The sequence below is a fragment of the Equus caballus genome, chromosome 7 (genome assembly GCF_041296265.1).
Source record: "Equus caballus isolate H_3958 breed thoroughbred chromosome 7, TB-T2T, whole genome shotgun sequence".
NCBI classification, from domain to species: domain Eukaryota; kingdom Metazoa; phylum Chordata; class Mammalia; order Perissodactyla; family Equidae; genus Equus; species Equus caballus.
Window position 1 is genome coordinate 30,564,269 of NC_091690.1, and position 21,440 is coordinate 30,585,708.

Consider the following 21,440-nt stretch of genomic DNA (forward strand, 5'->3'; position numbering starts at 1 on the left):
CAGGGCACCCTGTGGGAACAATGCTGAGATCAATACCTAGAAGCATCGTTAGGTAGGAGGGGAGAAAAGAGCACTGGATTCGTAGATCGTGGGCTGAGCCATGGCTCCATGACCTTGGACAATTGTCTGACCTGCCTGAGCCCCCACTGGGACTGCTGTGAGAATAAAATGAGGTAACATATTTTTAAGTTCTTTATGAACACCACGGTCAGCACCTAGAGTGATGCTATGTGATTTGGCTCTTGCACATTGAGGCTGGAGAAGGTCCAGAGAAGGGCATTGAGGTGATTAAGGTGTTGGAAAGGTTTCTTTGTAGAGACACAATGAAAATATTAGAGCTGTTCAATCTCTGGAAAGATCAAAGGGAGTCTGCCAAAGTTTAGGCTTTATAGCACAGGAGTAGAGAGTGACCCAGGCCGATTGCCTGGGTTCAAATCCTGACTCTGCAATTTAAGATCATCATAGTGCCTTGGCCAAGCTCCTTAGCAACTCTCAGCCTCAGTTTCCTCATCTGTCTAATGAGGATGATAATCCTGAGCTGATTGTTGTGAGGGTTAGATGGCATAACAATGACCTAATTGTTGTGAGGATTGAATGACAATGCAGGTGAAGAGCTTGGTACAAGGGGGTGACACATGATAAGCACATCATGTTAGCCATTAACATGGACTGGGAAGAGGGTGTCTGCGCAGTCAGTCCCCAGATCCTGCAAGACAAGAGAAGGAATACCTCTCTTGTGCTTGGAGAAATACGTTGTGGCAAATAAGAAAAGGTAGAGTGATCTCAACCGGTGGATGGAGACTGATGAAATTCATCATACCAAAAAACACTGTGGGCAGCTCTGGGCTCTCATCCTGCAGGTGCACAGTTGGCTGGAGATGAGTAGCAATAGCAGCCCTGCACCATGTCATATTCCCCAGGGAGAATACTGACTTGCCACCTAACAAGTTTCTTGGCTGTCAGTGAGGGATGGAGCATGTGGAAGGAAGAAGGGAGGGGGAGCCCTCAACTTGGCTGCACTTATGTGGAGAGTCTTTGCTGCTGAGATAGCCCTGGACAGCTGTGGGTTCTCCTGGTCCCAGAGTAATCCCTGCACAGTGCATGCCCCCGACTACACGTGGCAGTATGTTTATCCTCACTGTGAGAGGAAGAGCCTTCTGCTGACACATCAAAAGTACTCAGGTTGGATCCCTTGTGGCTTTCATTGTCACCAGAAACCCTCCTCTGAGATACAGCTGAATCATGTACTGCGTGTCTTTCGTCAGTCTAATTTGTAGGGCTGGCAGCCTGGAATATAGTTATTGCAAATGATACTAATCTCTGAGCTGAATTCCAGAGTGAAACTGCTGCTGCAGATGCCATAATTACATATCACGGGTACTTATTATGCATTGACTATATGCAAAGCACCTCGCATATTGGCAACACTTGCCCAAAGCCTGGAAAATCATCACAATTGTTTGCAGTTGCATTGTGCTTTATGTCTCATGTCTGTAACACGAACAGGGAAAGTTTACTGAGGGCCCACTGTGCACCAGGCAGTGAAAACCTGCAAACAACACTCTAAGTATTGTTACCATTCTCTAGTGTCAGATGAGAAAACTAGGGGTTAGTTATAGTGAGTAAATTACCCAAGAGTCATATAACTAGTGAGTGGTTGGAACAGAATTTAAATCTGGGTCTGTGTCTCGAGGCCACGGGGTAGACCACTATGCCACACTGTCTCTTAACTCTAACAATAGCTTTGTGAAGTAATTCTTATCATTCCACTTTTATAGATGAGATGCCCATGGAGGTTTCCCCTCTTTGCAGTTGGTAAATAGCAAAGCCAAGGCTCAAAGCCAGATCCTCTGACCCCGTGTTCAGTGTGTTTGTTAGTGCAACTCCCATCCCTTGGTCAGAGAATGCCTGGGCTGCTAAGGGAACAGGCTTGCCAGTGTGGGATGCCCATCGCTGAAATGGGGTTCAGTGGCAGGGCCCCCTCTCTGGCAGATTGCTCAGGCTGCTTTGGAGGGGCACAGTGTTTTCTCCACTCATGGGCACAATGTACCCTCAGTTACACCCACATAACATTGTTATGCTTTTGATCTAAACCCCCAAAGGTACACAGATGTCCACTCAGCCAGTGCTGTGAGAGCTAAGAACACTTGACTAATTATATCACCCTCCAGGAGGTGAGGGGCCAAATCCCACCCATCCTTCATAGTGTAAAGAAACAGAAGAAGCATTCTTCTCAACAGAGGCTGGTGAAGTGATTCCAGAGAAGCTGAAACTCCAGACTCTGCCTGCATTCCACCTGGTAGTTGTCAACAACAGTTCTCCATTTCCAGAGTGTCCACTTTTAGCAATGCTCAAAGGCTAACCTGGAGGGTTTCAAGAAGATGATCTTGATGCTTGCATTTTAAGGTCCTAGTCCAAGCTCTACCTCTGTCATCCTAGAGAACCTGGGGGCAAGTCACTTAAACATAGAGCCCCCATTCTCCACCAATAAGATCCAAGTGTTTACTCTCCTGTCAACCTCTTAGAGGAAGGTTGGAGTAATAGACAACTGTGGAACCATGCTTTGAGATACTAGGAGGAAGGATATCATAGAAACTCAATTCATTGTCAGTATCCCCGAGAACGATATATTAAACACTGACAGTGTGATGATTGAGGTAGAGTTGCATGAATATCAACGTTTCAATGCCTGGCAAGAGGGATAAACACCTGCAGGTAGGCAGGAAGAACTCTACTTTGTGCCCAGTTCACAACACTTCTCTGCCTCCCACATTTGGGGAAAGTGCATAATCTATTGCAGTGCTTAGCCAAGAGCAAAGAGCTTTTAAGTTACTCCTGGCAGCATTTATCTCATAGTAATCCTAGGAATTAGATATTCCATTCTATAGATGAGGCAACCGGGCCCCAAAAAAGCGAAATCCCAGTTTTCTTGCACTAAGGAGCATCTTCCCCTGAAGTCTTCCAGGAAGCTGCCGAGATGCTCCTTGGGAGAATGTGCTCCAGAGCCCTAGGAGCTAAGCAGCAGCGAGGTGTGCCTTCTCCCCTCTTGCAGAGCTCTTCTCTGCCCTCCCAACCCTCTAATGCATGTGTCCACATGGAGGCTTAGTCCAGTCTGAGACTGGTTGTGGTTGATCTGGGAGATGCTGGCAGCCTGGCTGGCAGCTGGCTTCAGGGCCACCAACAAAGCCCACCTCCTGGCTCCAGCCTGCCCTATAATTAGGTGTTTTAATTGGGCCTCTGTTTTTACTCAGCCAGAACTGTTGTGCTGGCTTAGGCCTCACACAGGCAATGGCTGCCTGGCTGCAACCTTGCTCTCCCCTGGGAAGATGGTGTTTATTATGAAGCCTGGGGCCACAAGCTGACCTTCTGCAGTAGATTGGGAGCCTGGGTTCACCTTCTGGGATAATCTTGGCTTGTAACAGTGTTCCACTTTTCCCTAGAATGCCATTTTAAGTCACTGGGCTCCACATCATAGCCATCATTGCTGTACCTCCTAGACCAGTGGAAGAAGCCTCTAGGTGAATAGTGGGAGGCATAGAGACTTGACCCAGGGTGAGACCAATTGCTGCAACCAAAAGGAGTCAGATCTCTAAAGTAAAGCTTCAACTAACTAAAATTCTGTGTTCCTCTAGGCTGAAATTATATCAACCTAAAGTATAACAAAATGGGGAAATTAATTATTATTACTTAATAAACACAAGGCATTTGAAATGTTTATACTAAAACGTGGAATCCACAGAAGGAAAAGCATAGTCCACCTGTCCAAAGCTGGTTGGACTGTCTTTTCAAACCTAATTTTCTTCTTGGCTTGCCTCATCCCCTCTCTATCTGGCCCCATATAAACCGAGACCTATAGGGCCAACCTCCCTCTCCCCATCCCTAGGTACCTACGCCTGAGGAACCAAGTAGTGCCTAAGAACAATTACCTTCTTTGAGTGTTGTCCAGTGTTGGGGAGGAGATAAGACACACGAAGCAATCAGGGAACAGGCCCACATGGGAGAATGTGTTATAGTGTACAAGAGAAAGTAGGCACTACAAATGCCAGGGTCATTGGGCGCTGGACTTACAGACAGGGTGAACTCAAGGGAGCATGTACAATTTGAAGAGGTGGCAGAAAGAAAGGCATGGGTGGGGCAGGAGCACATTTGTAACAGAATAATGTTTCTCACCTCAGGATGGTCCTATCTGATAGACATGAAATAGGAGCTTCCTAAGCAAATGTGGCATGTAATAGTATCAAATATTAGAAGACGGAGATCAGTCTTGATCTTAAGGCAATGAGGAGCCATGTTAGCCTTTCAAGCACAGGGGCATGAAGATAGTGGTATTTTAGCAGAAAATTTTCCTTAACAGTGTGTATGATGGATTGAAGTAATGATCCCATGCCAGGGAAGGCAGTTGGAGAAGGCAAAATATTCTTAAGGATCATGGCAGCGGGGCTCAAAAGCAACTTGAGGGCAAGGTCAGTACCACAAACATCCAACTCTGTATAGTTTCCACAGTACTTTCTATTATCCCATTTAGTTCATACAATCAACTCCTTGGGGATAGTATCATTACTCCATTTTACAGCTGAAGAAACTGAGACTCAAAGGGGCTGGTTCATCCTCACTTGTCCTTCTGATTGAATCTGAACTAGAACCTGAGTCTTCTCTTTCCCAGTCCTCTGTTCCTCCCAATACATTTAACTACCTCTTCTCTTATTGCTGTTGTTTTTCATATCCCTTTTAGCACCTAGCCTAGGGAAGTGCCAGTGGGTGCTCGAGAACTTCTTAGAGATGAGATGAACACTAGGAGAAGTCCGAGTTTCTTGGAAGAGGTCTGATGCGTAATTTTGAATGACTAGCATAACTGTACTGACATTACCGTATTCTCTGCCCTATCTAACCTGTCTATCCATGAGTTCAATAAAGGCATTCACTAAATTAAGTGTCAATCATATGCCAGGCACTTCACTAGGTACTTGAGATCTAGAAATAAACAAGGCCACATCCCTGCTCTTGGGCAGCTTACATTCCAGTGCAGCACTGCCCCATTGAATGTTCTGAGAATGTTCATATCTGCGCTGCCAACATGGTAGCCACTAGCACTTGAAATGTGGCTCGTGTGATGAGGAACTGAATATTCAGTTTTATTTGGCATGTGGCTCGTGGCTAGCATACAGGCCAGCATAGTTCCCATGGAATGGTTTTACAGACAATCGTGAGGGGAATTCCAAATGTTGCACTCAATTGCTAAGAGGCAAACTACGGGGGGAAGTAAGTTTTTTCCTCGGAATAATGGAGGCTGCCTTTCTAGCGTATCACTGCCACTCCAGAAGTGGAGATGGGCCTTTTAGCCTTCTCTCTTCTCCTCAAGGAAACTGTCTTCCTGATAAGCTAAAAATGGCCCTCATTTTCCTGAAGACTCATTCTCTTTGGGTCTTAACTACTGAACACAGAACAGTAATTGGAGGACCCTGACCTGTGTTGTATCTGGGAGAGCAGCTGAAGGACTCAGACTGAGCATGGATGGCCTGGAGAGAGAGAGTATATGGTCCCTTTGACTGGGATGAAGCAGAGTGAGGCTTGAGGCTGCCCCATGTAGAGAGGGCTACAGTTTGAAAGGGCTGCTTTACGTTGCATTGGGTCTTATAAGTATGACTCCTGCTTTGGTATCTGGTGTCAATTCCCACTGGGGATTCTCCATGACTCCCCTCCCTCCCTCCTTTGCAAGACACTCTTCACGATTAGCCCAAACCTAGCCCACACCTGGCACCTCTGCTTTGTCCGTCATGGCTGTCTAAAGTTAAAGAAACAGTCCAACTTCCTCCCCCGGTGTGTGGAAAGAGAAGAGAATCTACAGCACGCAAACATCACGAGCTTTTATAACTGGTAGGGGCCTTTGAGATCCATGTAAGTCCCTTTTCATTTTCCACAATCCCAGGAAGGTTAAGGGACTTTCCCAGGGTCACATAGAGACAGAGTCTGGTCTAGAACCCTGGCCGCACCATCAGCTCAGTCCTTCTCTCAAGGCCTCACAACAGTCACAAGGGGTGGCAAGAAGACATTTGGAATGGTAGAATGGACACATGCCAAGGATTTGTAAGTCCTGGCATCTAAGTTAAGCTCTGTACCAACTCACTGTGACCCTAAAGAAGTCATTTTTCTTCTCTAAGCTCACTCCCCTGTGCTATAAAATGGAGAAGTTAGATTACATGATTTTTCCCCTTCACAGTCCAATGGTAAATATCTTTGCATGAGTTTCAATGAAGCCCTAGAGCTCTTAAGCATATTAATGAAGTTAACACACTGTCAGCTCAAACTGCACATCAGCATGAATTCAGTTTAATACATAAGCACAAGGAACATGTCGCTCCTTTCCTCTCTCAGCTTCTCAGCGTCCCACTTTGTCCATAACAGAGACTCAGATAACCCAGATAGCAGTTGACCTTTTGACTTGTAGCCTTCTGTGGAAAGGGCCTGAACATTTGACACTTTTTTTTTTTTTCTAAGGAAAGTGAGGGTGAGGTTATGGGTTGGGGGAGGCAATGTGGGCCAGAGAGTGTGCACCCAGAGTGACGGTCTGGCACTGAGGGCTTGCCCAGTCAGCTTCAGAAAAAGCTTCCCCTGTCAATTAAGATGCTTCTGCTGAGCAGGGCATGCCCTGTGCTCCTGATTAATGCCAGAGTGGTTCTCAGCCCTCAGCTCATTATCTCTCCCTCCCACCCCGAGAGGAAGGCCTTATCAGCTAAGGGGAAGCAGGCAGAGGGGAAGTGACTCATTTAGGATCCTCCTCTGAGCTGGGGACAGAGTCAACTTAGCCTTTGTCAACTTAGGCTCAAGGTCCTACATTTCTAAGACTGGATTTATATTTAGAAAAAAGAAAACAGACCAGAAAGCTCTCCTGTAAATCTCATGGCTAAGACAAACCTGGTCTAAACATGAGTAATTAATTATAATCTGCTTTGGTTTTCTTACTCCCTGGTTAACTTGATTGTCTGTTTCCTGGGGTTTGGAGCTTATTACAGAAATTGTATCCAAACATTACAGTGCCTCTTCCGTGTTACCACGGAGGGCGCGGGACACGGGACACAGGTGTTCCTGGGCAACTCTCGAGCTGGTTAAGAAGAGGGTCAGTTAATCAGGATGGAAGGAATTGAGGCTGACATTGAGGCATAAGTATTACCATGTGTTGGCCTTGAGGAATCAAGGAACCACGGGAAATCAAAGACCACTTCAGTCAGGGTGACATTTGAATGTGGCAGTAAGAAAGAGCTGTGTGAAAAATCCTTCAGCGCTTTCAGCCTTGAAACCCATGCAGAGTTACCAAGAGCTAAGTCGGGCCCTCTGTGTACCAGGAATGTAGAACTACGTCGATAATTGGAGCCTATGAGTGGGTTGGATTCTTAAACTTGCACGTTTGTAAGCTTAAGCCTAAGAATACTGCCTCCCTCTCTAAGCCTCAGTTTCCTCATCTTTAAAAAATACCTCACAGACCTGCCCTGAGGATTAAAGATGATATTGTTACGTGAGCAAAGGTCGCTAGGCCAGTTAGGCCACTGCTGGACACACAGTCTTTCTGACACTTCTTTCTTTTCCTTCCTCATCCCCACTGCCCGCCATTGATTTCCAGCTAGTTCCTAGAGCCCAGGGAAGGGGGCGTGTTTGGCTCTTTGCAGATTCCCCTCTCTTCACATCAAGGGTGGTTCTAACTGTTCTCAAAGGCTGTAGCTCCCCAGTGTGGAGGGCTGTGGTAGGACCGGGGCACGGGGGCACCCAGTGTGGAGGAGGTCAAAGAAGGAAGTAGGACCTGAGGCAGGAGATCCGTCAGCCCTGCCCAGACCGCACTGCGGGGCTGAGGCACGCGGAGGGGTCCTCTCTTGATGCTGCTCCCTAGGAAGGGCGTCCCAAGGCCTCTCAGCAAATTAGCATTGCCCAGGAGCTCAAGAAGGGGCACGAGATCAAAAGGAGATTAAGCAGCACAGTCTAAGCAAAAAAGGCAGAGACACAGCCTTGGAACATGCCAAGAGTGCAGTGTGGGGAAGTTAGGGAACCTGGCTTCTTCCTGTCCCTGTCAAGTCGCTTACCTCTGTGGATCTTAGTTCCTCTTCTGTAACATGAGAGGATTGAAGTAAGTGATCTTCATCTCAAAGGCCTGAAATTCTGTGAGCATCCTAAATATCATATCTTAATACATATACCATTAGCAGATCCTGAAATTGCAGACACGCACACACACATGCACTCACGCTGTCATGCTCGGGGTGTCTGACGCAGTACTGGGCATTAGTAGACATCTGATAAATCTGGATATTCCAGGCTGCGGGGTAGTAGAAGAATGGGCTGCATGTTCTCCATCCATAACATAAAATTAATAATTGCCTTCTGGTTTCTGTTTCCTTCCCTGCTAAGGCATTGAGGGTGGAGGGCTCATGAGGTGGAAGGGCTCTAAGCTTTCAGAAGCCCAATGCAGAGACAAGACCTCATTTAAAAAACCCCAGCCACTCCTCTGAGTGAGGCTTCCTCAGGGTCCCCAGGCTGGCAAGGGCAGGAGTGTGTTTACTGCTCCCCGAAGTGCATGTCACCTGAGTTCGGGTGGGGGACACACAACATGGACATGGGACAATGTGGGGGCAAAGGTCTGGGGGAATGGAGTCAGGCCAGCAGACAAATGGCTGCCTGGAGAGTTTGGGACCTCTCTCACTTCCCAGCACGTTTGGTAAAGTCCCATTTCTGATATAGGAACTGCCCTCATGAAAGGGGAAGCAGTAAGTCATTTCAGGAAATTGAAGCTGACCTCTCAGTAGCCTAGCACTGTTGAAACAGGTGGGGTAGAATTTCCTGGGATTTCAGCTACAGCGTAAACCTCTGAGGCATCAGCCAAGAACTGTTTTGCTGAAGGATTCCATCCAGAAGAATCCTGAAGCAGGCTTAACCTTAGAGTCAGGGAAAGTTGGGGAGGGCAGTCAGCAGTGGGGGTGGGGAGGGATGCAGTGGCTGGGAACACAGATCTTGAGGTAGCCACTTCTATATGCCACTGCACATAATCGTAACAGAGTGCTATAAGCAGCCTTAGATTAGCTAGGGGACTGAGCTTAGAGAGGTTCAGGTCATTTACCTGGGGTCTTGCATCTTTAGAGGAGTGGCTGCAGATTCTACCTCTGTTCTGTCTGACTCCGTGTCTGGGTCCTGGCCACTCCATTGTACCCCCTCCCCTGAGTAACAAGCTATGATTCTTGGCCATGTAATGGTCTAAATCAAATTTAAATGGTAGCAGGAATGAGATGGGGATGTGTTCATGATAAAGGAATCAGATCAGTCAGTTTCAACTGGTTCTTGGATTGAGGCCTCCCGTCTCCTGCATTAAATGCCTAGATTACTCTTCAACGCTGAGGTTGGTCTCACCAGCTCATACCAGCCAATGCTCAAGCAATGCTACTTTCATGCCTATTCACCCCTTCCTGAAAAGCTGGACATCCTTTAGTTTTCTATTACTCTGCACTAGAAACTTAGTGACTTAAAACACACACATTTATTATCTCACAGTTTCTATAGGCCAGGAGTCCAGGCTTAGCTGGATTCTCTGCTCAGAGGCTGGTTGCAATTAAGCTATTGGCTGGGCTGTGTTCTCATCAGGAGGCTCAACTAAGATTCACCTCCAGCTTCATTTGGGTTGCTGGAAGAATTCATTTCCATTTGTTTGGAGGACCAAGGGCCCCAGCTTTTTGCTAGATGTTGGCTATAAGCCACTCTTAGGTCTTAGAGGCCACCCACAGTTCCCTGTCATGTAGCTCTCTCCATAGGCAGTTCATAACATGCTGCTTCTTCAAGGCCAGCAGGAGAGTGAGTCACTGGGAGTCTTATATGTGCATTATAATGGAATCACAGGAGTGAAACCCATCACCTTTGTCACATAAGGTAACATAATCATGAGCAGGACACCCATCACCTTTGCCATATTCTATTGTAGCAAAGCAAGTTTTGTGTCTCACCTACCCTCCATGGGAGGGGGTTACACAAAGGAGTGAATACCAGAAGACAAAGATTACTGGGTGTCACCTTAGAGTCTGTTTGCCACACTACGTGTCTATACCTTTAAGATCTTCATGAAGTTCACTTTTTAAAAACATTTATTTAACACCTACTATGTGCTGAATACTATACCAGCTACTGAGGCTGAAAAGAAAGTAAGAAATGGTTTCAGGTTCAAGTAGCTCAGAGTTTATTGCAGAAGACAGATCATTTAAATATAATGCACAAGATGCTATGATACAACCACGTACAGGGTGTTATGGATGCCCAGACCAGTCAGGGACATCTCCCTGAAGGAGATGAAACCCATGTGGACCGTTAAAGGATAGGTAGGAAGCAGCCAGCTAACTGAGGGTACAGTTGGCACTGCAGAAAAAGGAACAAACAGGAGAAAGATTTTGATTGAGACAGAGCCAAGGAACAGAATGCTCGATGGCAAAGCTGAGGAGGTAGACAAGGATGAGGCCATCAAGGGCCAGTGGCCTTGGTGAGGAGTTTATACATTTGTGGAAATGAAGGTCTTTAAAATTAAGATGGGAATGCTTTATACTGAACCCTGATGGCAGCAGGTATCTAAACTAGCCAGTTCCCTTTGCTTTAAATTCCTGCAAAGCTTGTTCCTCTTTTTGCCCCTTCATATCACATACATAACTGTACTGATCATTGCCTCATATGGTGAACTCTAAGACTGTCCAGTTCTTTTGCTAGCTTGGATTTTTGTCTCCATGAATATCTCCTGAAATAAGTGGCCAGCAGAATGGAATTTGACCTGCAAGAGTAATTACCCTAGTGGAATTTGGTACAAATATAAGACTTCACGGTGTCCCTCTGCCTTACGTTCTCCTTCAGAGGTCCACCCAAGAATCCTGCGATAATAACCCATCCTCCTGGTAGAAAACCCTCAGCTTAATTCTTCAGATCCAGGACTGATTTTCATTTAACCACATAAGTCTTTTTGAAACTCACCTCAGTCATTCAATGGAGAGAGAGGTGTTGACGGGGGAGGGTTGGGGGCAGGGGTGCTCACAAGAATGTGGGTTTGAAAATCAGACTTAGTTTGATCCCAGAATTGCCACTGACCTACTGTATGCCTTGAACAATGTTCTTAGTCTGTCTCTCCCACAGTTTCATCATGTGTAAAATGAAGGCAGTAATACTAACCCCAACAAATTGGCTTAAAGAATAAGTAAGATGATACCTGTAAATTGCACAGCACATAATAGGTACTCCGTTAATGTCACCTTCCTTCTCTTTCCACCATCTGTTGTTGAAGTGGTCATATGATGACTTCCCTTAAGGGCAGGGGCCATGCTTTCCTGTCTTTATAGTCACAGCCCTTAACACAGTGTTTGGCAACAGAGCTTCACACAATACTTGCTCGGTGAAGGAACGTTTAATGGAGTGAGTGAACAAACAAATGAACTGCCAAGTATTGGGTTGAGAAAGCAGTGCAGTCATGTTTTGTGGAAAGTTCCTGTGGAAGATCATCACTGTGCTTCACCTTCCCATGATCCAGAAACAGAGTGGCCACTGTTGGCAGTGACATCCTTCTGCTTAGGAGGACATGTGGCCCAGCAGCAGAGCACACACTTGAATGCCACATCTTCCTCTTTCCAGCTGTGGGACCTCGTCCAAATTCTACAATCTCTCCAAGCCTGTTTCATCACCTGTCCAGTGAGGGAAATAATGGCACCTCCCTCAAAGGGTTGAGTAAGGATTGAATGAGATCATTGCTATTTAAAATGTTTAGTACGGTGCCTGGCTCCTAGTAAATACTCAGTACATGTTAGCTAACGAATCGCTTATGTGAAGAGGTACAGAATGGCGACAATGGCTCTGTTTGGTCTGTTTGGTCTTTTCTCTGACCCACCAAGGCTGTGAGTCAGAGCCTCTTATGTAGCTTTGGGCTGAAACCATTTCAGAAGGAGTAAAAATCATCCATGTTTAAGTAATTTTAACTGATTCTAGTGGCTTAGAGAAGGAGGAGGTGGAAATGAGAGGAGAAAAAAAAATTAGTCTCTGCAGCCTGAAATGACTCCTCATTTTCATCTGTTTCTTCCAGATCCGTTTTCTGGTGGGGGTGGGAGTGGGGCTTTTAAATCCCACTTGCCAATTGTTGCAGCAGAGATTAACCTCACCGACCCGCACCGCTCCTTCAAGACCCAGTCATACCTCTGAGCGCTAGACAACAAAAACCAGGTCAGAGTTCTAGTCACACTTCTGCCCTATGCTACTGCATGAGCGGAACAAGTCTTTTAACCTCTCTGTTGCCTCCTTTTCCTCATCTGTGAAATAAAAATAACAATGATGTTCTGCCTACCTCTCAGGGCTGTTAGGAGGATCCATGAGTGATTATGTAAAAATCTTAAGAAAAGCTTTAACACTACTGTGGTGCCGGTGCTACACATTGTTTTTATCAGTGGGCTGCATCCTTCCCCAGGCATGTCCTGCCTCCCTGAGGGCAGTCACTGCCTTCCCAGCTTCCCACAGAAGCTTTCCTGCCTTCCACACGCCTCAGGGCACTTCTGCATAGGGCTGCCAGCCTGAAAGGCGTCTGGGGCTCACTGGGGCTCTGGATTAACCTTCCGCCCTCCACGGTGCCCCACGGGGACACAACCTCTTTTATTCAGTGGACACCTTTGCCACCAAATCAGCTGGACTTTCCTCTGCAGGGACACAGACACTCTGCACAACAGACACTGCCCCCCCAGGGGTGCCTGATTTCCATGGTTTTCTGTAGAACTCATAACCTAGAAACAGCGTCTTCTGGCCTGACAAAGAGTCAGAGACTGATGCCTTAAATGTGAAACTGAACCGAGCGGCTGGTTAGAGCACTAACCCACATTCCATTCTCAGGTGTCTCTCGGAGGAGGAAAAGTATATGAACGCACACAGAAATGGTAAAGTCCTGGAGAAGACAGAGTCATAAAAATATAAATTATGACCATATTTATTGAGCATCTATTATAGGCAGCGGACTATGCCAAGTGTTGTTATAACATTCATGATCTTATTTAATCTGATTCTGGGATCCTTGCTTACTGCGTGTCCTTGGGCAAAAGAGAGCAGCTTTTGATCCTCCATTTCTTGAGGAATAATAATAGTTCAGCATGTACCTTCATGCATCACTTAACAATGGGAATATGTTCCGAGAATTGCATCATTAGGTGATTTTATTGTTGTATAAACATCATAGAGTACACTTACACAAATCTAGGTGGTACAGCCTACTACTCGCCTAGGCTATGTAGTGCTAATCTTATGGGACCACCGTCATATATTGGTTCTGTCATTGACTGAATCATTTTTATGTGGTGTGTGACTGTACAATGGATTGAACTGTTGAAACTTTCATCTTGTTTTTTGGGAGGTAGGTCAGGTGGGGAGAGATGGTATTACTCTGCAGAGTAAGGAATAAAGCCCCCATAGGGGGCGCTAGTAACTTAGGACCTTAGAGAAAAAGGGAATCCTGGCCAGCCTCTCCCCAGTTCCTGATGACTGGAGACACCCAGCTCAGGACTGTCGCTCCTCTCTTTGGATACATTCAGTGAGTGGAAACTGCCCCTCTCCTGCTCAGAGCCTCTCAGCCTCTCATAGCCTCCCAACTTCCTTCCTGATAGAATCTGAACTCCCCTGCCTGCCTCCCGACAATCTGGGTCACATCCCTCTCTCCAGTGAAAACTCTGCAGTAGACTTCCTCACAATAGTCACACATCACTGGCTGGTTTCCCCTCTCCACGTTTTCTTGTGTTATTGCCTTGTCTAGAAAGCTTTTCTCTCTCCCGGATCCCATATGCTTCTCAAGACCTTCCCAGATGTTTTCAGCCGAGAAGAGATCTGGGTCTTCTGATGCCCAGTCTTGAAATGTTTCTATTAGCATGGAATTTACAGACATTTATTCTGGGGAAATTGCAAAGATTGTTTGATAATATGCATAGGCGTATGTGCAGGTGTTATTTATAAGGACCCAGTATAAGCCAGACCCTGTGCTGAGCTCTTCAAATACAGTATCTAATATTGATATTAATCATCATTGTATCCTACAAGGGAGGTATTGTTGTCCATCTTTAAGAGACTGGGAAGATGAGTCTCGGGATAATTAACTTGTCCACAGTCCCACAACTAGTAAGAGTTGGGCTCCCAAGAAGGTGCTCTTTTTATACTGCAAAGTGCCTCTGCAAAAACTCATTGATGTTGTGGGGAGGGAAAGCTATTTTCTAGATCCTAGGGAGACTGATAACAGAGGCAAAGAGAAATGTGTTTTATGATGTCACCACCCATGGTCTAATGGCTGGTTTCCCAATTACAAACTGCTGCCTCCCTCCAGCAGAGGCCAGAGCTCCGGCCGCTTTAGCAAGAACAAAAGAAGACCTCTCCATATGGGCTGCTGGGCTCTGCCACATGAAAACGTTGGGGAACCTAAGCAGCATTTTCCCTGCTAACCACCCCCTGAGGAGACCTGCTTAATGGGCTCTTTATGGGTTGGAAAATAGAGTCTTGTTGATGGGAGAGAAAAAGGGGTGCCACTGCCGGTTGGAGTACTTCAACCTGAAGACCTTCGTAAGGCCCCAAATAGCTCACTAATTTTTTTTTTCCTTCTCTGATTAGCTTTATAAAATAGCCCACAGCCTTTTCCTTCCCGTTGGCCGGACTTTTGGCAGTCGCATCCCCCACCCCCCGGCAGGCTTCCTATCCCATTGATTGTTAGATGTACAGCTCTCAAACAGGCCACAGCAGCTGAAAGCGTAGGCTATTAGCCCTAGCTAACTGAAAGAGTTCACCGCCAGGAGACTGATTCTGAAATTGGGTCTTTATGATCCATATATCTTTCTCCATTAGGTTCATTTCCTCTGAAGGAAATGGGTAGGGCCATTATGGTTTATGTTTATTGACAGACGTCTCCACTGCCCTCCTTCAGCTTCACAGGGAGGAGGCCAGAGGGGCAGAGACTTTGGAGATGAGCTTGTTAAACTGAACTGCCCAGGCTCTTTGCAAGTCTATCTTACAGGCCTTGGTGACAAAAAGTAGCTGGATTCCTTGTGTGAAAGTGACGGAATAAGTTATTTTGTTATATAGGGAAGAGTGATCAACTCTACCAGGTACAAAAAAGGTGGCATGAGTCTGGGCACAGGTGGAAGGAGTTTGGACACAAGAAAGGACTTTCTGAGCACAAGGGCCATTAGGTAATCAAGAGACATTGTTGAATTCCCCTTTCTTTCTGGTCATAAGGAGGAACAGACAGGATGGTCTCAAGATCTTTTGTAGCCACAGAATCACTGTTTATCACTTTGGGTTGCTTCTGAAGACCTCAAAACACTTTATAAATCTCATGTTTTTCTTTCTCGACCTTCTTGTGTGCCCATTCATCACCTCTTCTTTGAAGATGAAAAAACTAAAGCAGCAGATTAGAAAATGCCTTCCTTTGGGGAAAGGGTACCTAAAAACCAGTGCTCATGTTCTAGCCTCCTGCAAGGACCTGCTAGAGCAACAGTATTTAACCAGAACCTGATTTTACTTGAGCCAAGAAGACTTGGCTAAAATACCACCTCTAGACGCTCCTTGGCTTGTGTGTCTCTTAGCTGCTCCTCAGATGCTCTGCCACATTTGTTTGGCCTCTGACCATCAATTAAAGGTAGGATTGAATCTGTAAGGATCTCATTGGCCACTAGTAGCTGAGAGGGTAACCATATCAGAAAGTGAAGTCTCAATTAATGGGCAATGAACGATGAGAGGGGCTGAAGTATGTAAATTCAGGGGATTAAGTTGGTTACTCTGTAAGCACCTCTCATCCTTGGTCACTGGAGTGCCTAGACTCATGTCTGATCTGTATTTTGTCTCCATCTACCTCATCATCATACCCTACTGCTCCTGATGGAAGGCTCTGCACATGAGAGATGCTGCCAAGTAGTCCCATTCCAACCTGGAAGCCACCCCAGGGGTCTGGAGCAGATCTCCATGATCACGTCCAGTGAGAGGTTTGGGGGCCACTTCTCCTCGGGTTTCTAGAGAAGAGGGAGCTTGGAGGCCATGAGCTGAGATGCTTCCTCGGGGGTCTAGGCTTTTGCTTCAGCTACTCCATATACTCCCTTCACTGATTCAGACTCTAGTCACAGCCTCCAGAACCAGCCCCTGGATTGGGACAACCACACACATGACTGGACAGCTGACATGTCAGGGCAGAGCCACCCAGGTCCAGGGAGCTCCTAACAACACTGGCTTCACCATTTGTCATGAGGTCTAACGTCTATTAAGTGCCTGGTACACAGAAGACCTTCAGTCATTATTGACTTCTTTATCCTTATTTTTCTCCTGCTACCGAAACAAATAGATGCGGACTCGCCTGTTCGCCCTCTTTTCTCAGGATAGCTGTGAGCCTGAGGCAGGCTGTGAAGCTGCCCCAAACCGTGCTATGAAGAAGGTCGGCACTGAGCAGGCGACTCTTCATAGAGCACAATAAAAGTCTCTGATATTTCTACCTAAAACCACATTACAAAATAGCATCTGTTTTTCAAATACACCCTAAAAGAATCCCTCAATGTTGCTTCGTGGCCCCAGTGGCCTCTTGATGTGACTAGACTCTCCAATCAGGAAAAATAGGAGTCGGGGTCTATCTAAGTTTGCCCATCCCCCAGTCCAGTGCAGATCCAGGAAAAGGATTGAGATATCTGACTAATTAGGCCATCTTTTAATTGAATTCACAGTATCAGATATGGAAAACTTAACAACCGGTATCCTGGAGGTTGAGAACCTTTTTTAAAATCCTATAGTTAGCGTTAAATGTTTCTAAAATTTGAGACTGTCTTAGCTACATGAAGGAAAGATATAATTTGATTTTGGTTGCATAGGGAGCTTTGTCCACTTGGAGGATCACACACTTGACCCCTTGTCTTCTCTTTTCCTACATAAGTAAGTCCTTGGTCACAGAGAACCGATGCACAGAGCAGATGGGATCCTGAGGCCATGAGTATGTGTCTACCAGCAATTCAAAGCCAAGGACAGAACGACTTCAAGTAATTAGAAAGCTCAACAAATTAGTTTTCTACTTAATTGAATCAAGGTCTTACTATTTTAAGGGAATATATTTCCATTAGTATCTATATGCTGCCTACCATTTTTCTCTTCAGGCATCAGATATTTGAGTTTAGTCAAGTGCAATAAAATAGGGGATGGACTCTCCTCTGAAGGCACGTGAGAGGTGAGTCACCTCGGAGAACCTGGGATTCTGGGCTAACCTATCCCCCTGAGCTGGGGATGGCTTGAGTTTACTGACCTCAGTATTGAATGAGTTGGGAGCTGCAGGTATCCTGAGACAGGAAATAGGAACTCAATGGGTAGCCTAAAAGAAATGTCTGCCTTACAAACAAAAAGAGACAAGGCTTCATAGTCAAGCCAACAGAGAAAGCTTTAGGAACAGGGCACACTGCGACTGGAACTGGTGTCTGTTCAGGATACTTGGCTCACTGTTAGCCCAGACCCCCAGGTCCTCCAGGGAACAACAACTGAACTCATGGCCCACTTACCACCCCAGCCCAAACTTGTTTCTACTGCTGCATTCTCACTCAGAGGTGTCTCCACCATCCACATAGGCATTCAAGTTACAACTCCTAATCAGTTTCTAAGCTTTATTCAATCAACAATCCCAATATTCCCATCCTCATTATAGTTCAACCTCTCAATGTCCCCCTTCTGATCTATTGTCAAGGCCTTTTAAATAGTCTCCAGCATACAGTTCCTCTCTTTAAATCCATCCCTCGCATGCAAACCTCATCATGCCTCTCTGACTTACTGTCCTTTCTTGCTGCCCACTGTATAACATGATCAGGTTCAAGCTCTCTAAAATGGCACAAAGACCTTGGTGAGCTGTCCCCTGCCTACCTTTTCGGCTTCATCTTTACTTTCTTCCAGCTTTACCATTTTTGCTCTAGTGTCACCAAACCCTAATTTCCCTGCACATATAGTGCTGTTTCTTGCCATCATACACTAGCTCTTTCCATTCTCTTCACTGCAAATGTCCCTTTCTCCTGTCTTTCTCTAGCCAGCTCTCGCTCTGCTTTTAAGATCCAGATAAAACATCATTTCTTCTAGGTCAGATTTCCAAACTTTTCAGTTCACAGTACCCTTAGTGTCTCAGTAATTTTTACGTAGAGCCTGTAGGCCAACATAAATACCTAATAGTTCTGTTTATTTAGTCGTTAGATCTAAACAATGTAAGTATTTGTCTCCTAACAGAGCCGTGTGAAAAAATAATACACAAAATTGAAAAGAAGTAATATCTTCATATCATTCTTAAATAATCACAACTACTTACTAAGGGGATGTGTGTGTCTGTTGGGCACTGCACAACTGCTCAAACCTTAGAATCAGGTTGGACGCTGCCACCCTCATGTCCTGTTCCACATTGGTTTTCACTGGGTACTTGCTTTTTATTACAGCAGTTGCAAAAATGCCTGCTTCACAAAGATATGGCATCAAAAGGAATGCAATACAATCTAGTGTTGAAGTTATAACTACCTCAAGCTAGGAGCTTATGGAATGTCCAACAGATGATAGGTATTGCTAAGTTCCCCTCAAAAATTTAAAATATCCCATGGCACCTCTTTGAGTTTGCAGTGGCATCCTCACCTGGAGTAATTCTGTATACAGTTCGAAAACCTTAGCCCAAGAAACTGCCCCCATACTGAGTTAGTACGCCTATACCGAGCTGCCTTAGCACACTCAACACCTCTCTGTCATGGCCATCACCATGTTGCATTGTAAGAAGCTGCTCGTGTGTCTGTTTCTTTCTGTAAAGCTGTGACCTCTTTAAGGGCAAGGACCATTCTTTTCTCTGTATACCCAGTAGTAATGCAGAGCCTGGCATATAGCTGGTGTTCAGCTGAGAGGAACTGACCTACCAGGAGGGTCAGAGACCACTGTGGAACCCCAGAGAACTAGGGTGGCTGCAGAGGAAGTCAGCCTGGATGACAATTAAACAGGAAATTCCAGTCAAGCTCAAAACCTGTGGTTCTGAGAGGGAGTCAGAATCCTGCCGGACTTGGACATGGGACCAGCCTGAATCTACTCAGGCAGGCCTGAGTCCAGCCAAGGGAGCCAGAGGCTATTGTCTCTGAAACGGCACCAACCGGTCGAACTTTAGATCAGAAAGCTACACTCAGTAAACTCTTGGTGTTATTTTTGCTTTTAATTTGGTTTCCTGGTAAGAGTTCCTTGGGGAGAGAAGGGAAGGAAGAGAAGCAGGAAAGAAGGGAAGGAGGGAGGGAGGGGAGAAGGAAAGAGGGAGGAAAGAAAGCAAGGGAGGAAGGAAGGCAGGGAGAGGAGGGGGAGAAGGGAGGGAGGAAGGAAGGCTGCTTTGTCTCACACAAACTGGAAAGGGATTTTTCCTTCCTAAACCTCTGACCCCGGTGGTTGGATGAAGCCGGAGCCCTGGAACCAGACCAACCAGGAACCCAAAATTCAACAGAGCTGAGGGCAGACAGTGGGAGGGATCCCAGCCATCCCAGCTGGAGGCAGCAAAGCCCTCGGTGGATGCTGCTGCTTCCTAATTTGGCTAATTGCCTCCCAGCTGCTTGCCTGATTTTTTGATGAGCCCTTGCTTTTATCTGATTTGTGTGTCCTTCCGTATCATTAGCAGGGCATCAGAGTTTGCATCTTTTTATCCCCACATTTGGCTACGAATGAACCCTAGACATAATGGGGAAGGTTAGGACCAGGTTCAGAACTCAAATCTGTGTTCTGACATAACTTAACTTCAGCAGTTCCCATGTCCCACCGGTTCTAAACACAAAGGTCCCATGTAAACAACTAGTTGCTATCATCCAGTGGCTGGACTGCTCGCCTTTGACTTGAAAGGAATCCTCCTCCTTTATCTGCTCAAGGTCTCCAGCAGTCTCTGCCAACTTCTGAGTCACTCTGAGGATAGCAGCTGTTCAGGCACAGCCTGGTGTTTGGGGTCCACCCCACACACCCCACTCTTCTTGGCATTGGCCCCATCTGTGGACCATGGAGGTGGGAGCTCTATGGCAACAGTCTTTCTTCAGCAGGGTGGGGGTGGGGCGGGGTGGGGGGGGGCGTGTTCTGCCAGTGCCCATGTTCAGTCTGTTCTGTGGGCAGAGTTCTGGGAACAAACTCAACCCAAGTCGTCGTCAGCCTGGCAGTGGGTGAAGGAGCAGCAGAGTTCCGCTTGTGACCCTAAGGAAGCGGTGAATTTACTCCTCTTGCCTAGAGAATCGCACACCTCTGTTTCAGATCAGTAAATTTTTTCTAGAAACTTCCCCCCCCCAAAAAATGAAACACTTTTATAGTACATTACTGCCAGGAAGTTCTTCCTGGTATCTAACTGGAGCCCTTTGTGCTATAGCAAAAGCTTATTTTACTTTGGCTTACCCTCACTAGAGAAGGTACATCAGATACGATAACCTTCCATAAAACTGAAGACTTCTCAGATTTGTCTTTTTCAGAAAGAAGAATTTGGGTTTCTTTAACCTTTCCTCATAGCCTTATCACCCAAACCTTTCATGATCTTTCTCACTTGTATCTTTGAATGCTCTCCAAAACTTGTCTTTTGAGTTACGAGGACCATAACTTAATTAGATCTTTCATTTCCAGAGGATACTCCTAGTACTTAGGAAAAATAAATTAAATTTCAGTCAGATACATTTCATTGGGGGAAGGGCCTAGAAAGAAAAGAAATTAGATCCTTCATATAAATAGCACATTGTACCACAAATGAGTTTTCCTTTTCCCAATTGTTTTTGAAACAATGGGTCTTTTTTGGGTGAGTTTAATCCTCAGAGATTCTAACCTCTGAAAGACCATGTTTTGTGTTCTTTTGTGGGTCCATGGTTTCTGGAACTGGAAAAAGTAAGATGTGTGGCCTCTGATGGTCTAGTAAGCAGTAAAGGAAACAGGCTGGCAACTCGCAGCAATTAAGCACCTTGTCAGGTGTGGGGATGGTCGGGGGAGTCCCTGTGTGTCCAGCCTTTTCTGCATGAGCTTCTGTTCCGAGGGGTTCAGAGGAGCCTGCCTTGCTTCTCCGTAACTTCATCTTACTGTAAGTAGGTGTGTCTTCTGTAACGTTGTTCTACTTAGCTGTGCAGATTTCTTTATCCTGAGCGTTTGGTCTTTGTGCTAAGATTTTCATGGGGAAAAGGAAGGCGTTTAACCTTGGGCTGTGGAGCCGAGAAACAGAGGCTGACCTTCACTCAGCTGTCACCTTAGCGGGCTGCTCTGAGCGTGTTACTTTACTTCCTTCCACCTGAGTTTCCCCTCATGTAAGTGAAGAAGTTGGGCTCACGGATGACCTCTGAAGTCCCTTCCAATCTGACCCTCTGTGATTCTCAGAGCATCAGCCATTCTAATAGCTCCATAGAGGGAGCAGGAAAATGACGGAAGAGTTGTGTTCATCACCAGGAAAAGGATGCTTAGAA

The 21,440-nt window shown here is 46.0% G+C and overlaps 1 protein-coding gene across 5 annotated transcripts in view; it reads left to right on the top strand.

Annotated features, from left to right (window-relative positions):
• UBASH3B (ubiquitin associated and SH3 domain containing B) overlaps window positions 1–21,440 on the top strand; it is a 134,493-nt gene that overhangs the window by 77,888 nt on the left and 35,165 nt on the right. The window lies entirely within an intron of this gene.